Genomic DNA, 6000 nt, shown 5'->3' with positions numbered 1-6000 from the left:
TCTCATTAGTAACTCACTGTACTGCTAAGTAAAATTTGTAAGTATAAAGTTTATAATTATGATAAAATGTATAACTATTCTTAAAATTTTTTTTTAAATTTAAATTGTATAGCAATTTTTTATCTTATAATATGTACATATCATTTAGGAAGGCTGCCAAATAATACAGTAACTGTACAGTATACCTATTTTTATTTAGGGAATAAGAGTATTTTACTAATTGAAGTAGTAGCTTTCACATTAGTCAGTCATAACTGTAGTAGTAATTTATTGTTCTGATATTGAGAGTTCTAACCCAGATAATTGAGAGTTGATTGTATAATAAGAGGCAATTTTTTATCATCACTCCATTAGCATCTTAGATGTTTAATCAACTACATTATGGAAAGTAATATGAAACTATTCAAACCCAAACTGTTATTTTATCTTATTGTATTGGACTGTGTATTGTTTTACAATATTTTCATTTGTCTAAGACATTTTAGCAAATTTTAGTTGTAAGAATTGTTAATGTCATGTTAAGGAATCAAATAAATATATTTTTGATAGTTTTTTTACTTTAAAATGATTTTATTAATAAAGGACTGTTATTTATCTTAACCATCAATATTTTATAAAAATGTTATTATTTTCAGAATCTTTGATAGTTGTGATAATTTTAATGCTTTGTATGATCATCAACATCTAAAGTTGCATTTCATTGTCACCATGGAATGTATCATTAAAGCTTTGAATATTATATATAATTAGCAATCCTTATTAATTGGTAATTTTACACTAGGTTGTAGCTTTGACGTTTTATTACTGGAAATGAGATTCTAGTTGCAGGCCTGGCAGTCCACAAGGCAGCTGCAAACTGGACTGCGATGCCTGCGTTGTATTGTGCCAACAGGTAAATTCTTGAAAATCAAATATGCAAATAAATACAGATCTGTTAAAGTTAATAAAACTGATAAGAAAAAATAGTGAAGTGAAGAGAATGAGCATTCAGGGATGCAGGGAGGGGGAGGTTTGTAAGTGGCTTCTTCAACAATATTAGAATATTTACAAGTAAGCAGATTTTTCTACTTGCTATTGTGGCACAAATTTAAACTATCTTTTTTGAAATTGTGGTTTAAAATAAAAACTATGTTTTATTACCTTTTATTAAGTAAAGAAAAATGATAATATTATCTGGAGGTATTTATATTTTTATGTATGAAAAGTTTTTTTTTTTATCACACCATTTCAGTATTCCCTTTTCAACAAAACTTTTTAGACTTGTGCAATGTTTTTAAGTGTCTAAGAGGCTATGAATTGTAAGAATGCTATAAAAATGTTTTTATAATTAAAATTTGTTTTAATAGTTTTAGGATAAAAAGGTAAAATAGCCATTTAACATGTCTTAATTTTGTTTAGTAAAAATGTTAAAAACCAGTTCATTTGGAGCTCCTTGAGAATCCTCAAGGTACGTGAGCTCAGACAGTAGAGTCTACCCTGCACTTACTGTTTAACTGGATTATGAAACTTTTTAGTTTTTGTTCTCTTAGGACAGGAAGCTTATAAATTGCATTGCAATTAGTCCTGTAAGAACCTTAGCGCTGCTTCCGGAGTTACAGGATAATCAGGATGGGTAAGGTTAGGGGGTAGGGACTGCCTCCTATCGTGATCCACAAGGAAGAATTATCTAATCTCAAAGTCATGTCTCCTTCGGAAGAAGGGAAAGCCAGCTTTGAACCAGCCTCTCCAGTCTAAGCAGGCAAGAGGTGGCACACCCCTGTTCAGGTTAACAAGAACCTTGGACTTTTAGGGAAAGAATCCCACCAAACTCCAACAGTCATCTCCCGCAGAAGACTACCTATCGAACTGCCCTTACACCCGAGAATCTCAACATTTGCGGTTAGTAATGTGTCGCTTCTGGAAGTATCACTTTGGTTTTTGCTGTGCCCAGTGGTAGGTTCAACTGGAAGGTATAAACCAGCCAGCAGTGATTCCTGCTGGGTATTTATGAAACCTTCTAATCCAGGCTATTTTTTAGTGTGCCCAATCCATGGATCTTAAGAAGTTACATATTTATATCTTTAGTGTTATATTGAAAATCGTGTTCCCGGGAAATAATTTAACTTTAATATTAAACCATATAAAGTAAACATCTCGGGTCCCAGGTCCCATTACAGGTAGAAAATAAAAGCAATATATGTGTGCAATATATATTTTGAAACATCACACACACAAATATATATATATATATATATATATTCCAAATGGAAGCAAGTGTACATTCAAATAGGTACTGTTTGAATCGTGAAGTGGACATACGTGTTCACTAGTTTTTAATAATAATAAACACTAAGGTCTAACTCTTGGTTTGTACCAGCTTTATTTTTCTACATGTATGAGTCAATTACATTCTGCATATAACCTCTTTCCCTCTAATTAACAAAATGAGAGCATGGTTACCTTTTGTCCTTAAAATATACCTAAAAAATTAACTACATTTTTAAATTAACAGGCCTGTTAACTTGTATGTAAATATTTGACGCTTAATAGGTAATTTGATGTAGGTAATAAACATCATCGTAAGGTACTAATTTTTACACTGAACCCGATTTATTTATAATTAGTTGTGTTTTTAATAAGTAATGTTATTGTACTTGAAGCTGGACTTGTTAGTATTTATTAGTTTAATTATTAATTATGGTAACGATTCATTAGTTTTATATAACAATACAAAAGTACAAAGTGAATTTTATTAATAAAAGCATGTATTGAAATTCAGTTCTGTTATTTTAGACCTATAAATCCTAAATGTGCCAAGCGACAAATCATTGCTTTGTAAAGGGTCATGGGGATCCGTCTCAGCTGCAGTTAATAATAAACCCTATAAACATCATGCAAATTGTGTGTTAATATTTAAAATAAAGCAAAAGTATTTGTAATACATACATATATATATATATATATTGTAAAGTATTGTAAAATTATATGATGTGCATTTAAATAAAATAAGATGTGATAGAGTAGTACTTGTGGTACTTCTTGTATAGTTTGTAGCATTGACAGTTGACTTCTGCTTTCATTTAATATGTTATTTGAGTTATTTTCATTCAGAAATAATCAAATTCTAATTAAAATACCTTTCACACAACCCTTGATTTTGTGTGGACATTGCAAATATTTAGGTTATTACCCATATTTCTCTATGTATCGTACGATTTTTAATGATTTTAACACCAGCATGAAATATACACTCAACTGAGTCTATTAGTATTAGAAATATGGCATTTCTCTTTCTCTGTAGCAGGTGAATCTTGGAATGATAAATATGAAAAAAATTACAGATGATTTGCTAACATGCTGTTAACGTTCTAGTATCAATTCAGTTCCCAGAGAACTAACTTGATTTATCTTACGTTGATCTCTATATTATAATGATTTATAGTCTCTTAGGTATGAGTATTTTATTACAATCAATACGAGATGTGGCTATTGAATAACGTGACTGACGCTGCTGCGGATCATGGAGGCACGCGTCAACCACCATTAATCAACAGCAGTTTAATGTGAACTTTTCTCTTTAATAATATGTAGTTAGCTTCTATAAACAACACCGGTTAGTCAGAGCCCATGATCATGTTCTTGTTTTTTTTTTTTTACTGGAAAAAAATTATTAGTGTAAAAGTAGAGCAACGAATTATTGTGAAATTTCACTTTAAACTTAGGAAAACTGTTACTAAAACTTATAGTTTACTGAAAGAAGAGTATGGCAGTGAATGTTTATCGCAGGCACGTGTTTTTATTTAACCACCACCATTTAGTTTAGGGGCAAAAAATGGCAAAGAAGATGTTGAAGATGATTTGCAGTTATATCGCCCTTCAACATAAAAAACAGATAAAAATATCAAATAAGTTGGTATTTTGATTTGGTCTGACCGTCGATTGTACAATTTGATTCCACAATTCGCGAAATTGGTGGAACTGTGGGTGATAAAGAATGTGAACACAATTGTAACATGCAAAAAATGTGTGCTAAAATATTAACTTTTGAACAACACAAAGCTCACAAAAATGTTTGTACAATCATTTTGTAAGTGATTGAAAATTACCTAAATTATTTGGAAACAAAATGTGATGAAATGTGGTTTTTTTTACTTATGATCCTGAAATGAAGCACCAATTCCTTGCATTGGAAGAGCCCAACTTCACAGAGCTAAAAAAGCTTAAGTCAAAATTTCATGCAGTGATGTTTGGTTTTTTATAATCCATAGGATTGTGTACCTTCACCGGGTTCCTGAAGGTCAAACAATCAATATTATTATCTTGAGGTGCTTTCTAAACTGTGTTTCATGCCTGTGGAATTTACCAACCTTAAGCAGGTTTTTTAGGCGTGTGTGATTATTTCAATTATATAAATGGATAATGATGATAATAATAATAATACTCTCAGGATCTCAAAGGCCTCTTGTCAGAGACGACATGATCTGTAGAGCTCACTTTTGCAGCACCAGAACACAACGAAGATATTCAGCGGTTAAGTCTCCCCATATAGTTATTTATTACCTTGCATGTGTCTCAAATTGAATATCACAGTGCTTATCTTGAATACAGATGATCAGTGTTATTTTTCTAGGAAAGCCTTTAATCTTAAATTAACCCTAAGTGTTTACTCTTTTAAGATGAGGAGTATCTGTCAGATTTCCTTTTAGTTTCCAGAAGCAAACTATTGTGTTTTGTAACATTGAAGACAAGGTAATTGTGTAACCATTAGTACTGTAACATACTGACTGATATACCTGTAGGTGATGTAACATGTATTTAGGTACCTCAGCAATAAATAAGAGAATCAGCCAAGGGCTTTTAGACTCACTTGTCTTCTCTGTTCCATAAATTTAATGCAACTAAGTGTTCTCATTCTGTAAGATAGCTCTAGAACCATTTGACACAAGTACCCTCAAAACCAGGAGATATGAGTTTTTTGACATTTAGATTGTGATCAAGACATTAAAATGCTTTCGTTAGTTAATGAAATCACTTGGTACCTCTATTTTCTGCATCCAGATAGTCATGATAATCATGTACACAACTCAGTTGCATTTGATCTGCCAGGGATAAATCCATAGTCTTTCATAAGTGCATTCTAGGATTCTGATAAGACTTTTGTCTGTAGTTTTTGAAACAGTTGAAACTAAAGATATGGACTAAAAATTGTGTAACTTGTTTTGTTTCCCTGTTTATGAAGGGCTGTGGATGTAACAGTGAACCTCTGAAGACCCTTAATGTTCTTCCTAAAGTAACTGGAAGCAATTCTAATAATCAAAATCCAGACACTGTTGCAGTAAAGAATTAAATCTGCCAATATTCAAATCTAAAGAAAACAATTTTTTTGTGTTGAACAGGGAAATTGTCTTGGGACCTTTTTTAAAAAAAATACCACAGCCTTCTTCTACACAAACTAGATCATATCTCATATCAGTTTGAAGCTTTATGTATTTATAGATCTCAGAGGAAGGTACCAATATGTCATAAGTTCCCTTTCTTGACACTGTAGGTTGGCAAGTTCTTTAGAAGTCTAAAGTTGTGAGGGGAGTTCCTCTGGGCTTGGTCCTTGTACCTTTGCTTTTTCTGCTATTCATCAATGACTTCCTAAAAGCATCACAACTGTGGGGTTTGCATACAATACCTCTTAATATGTATCAGCTAAAATCCAAGGTGCCTTAGAATTCAAAGTATATGAGAAAACAAATTCTTTACTTCAGTGGTTTCATGAGAACCGTCTGATTCTCAGTTGAGAGAAGACACAAACTATTGAGTTTTGCATCACTGAATCAAGGAATCTTAAACCTTACTATTGGAAATCAAGAAGTGACACTGGGTTTTCATTTCATTTCATATAGATTTTATTCCACAATATTAATAAAATTCACTAGAGATTGATACAAATCAAATTAAAAAGTATACAACCTTTAGTCATGCAATATTTACAAACTTAAAAATAAATAAGTAATAATATAATTAACAAAC

Source organism: Homalodisca vitripennis, chromosome 2 (assembly GCF_021130785.1).
Source record: "Homalodisca vitripennis isolate AUS2020 chromosome 2, UT_GWSS_2.1, whole genome shotgun sequence".
Classification (NCBI taxonomy): domain Eukaryota; kingdom Metazoa; phylum Arthropoda; class Insecta; order Hemiptera; family Cicadellidae; genus Homalodisca; species Homalodisca vitripennis.
This window is presented reverse-complemented; position numbering follows the sequence as displayed.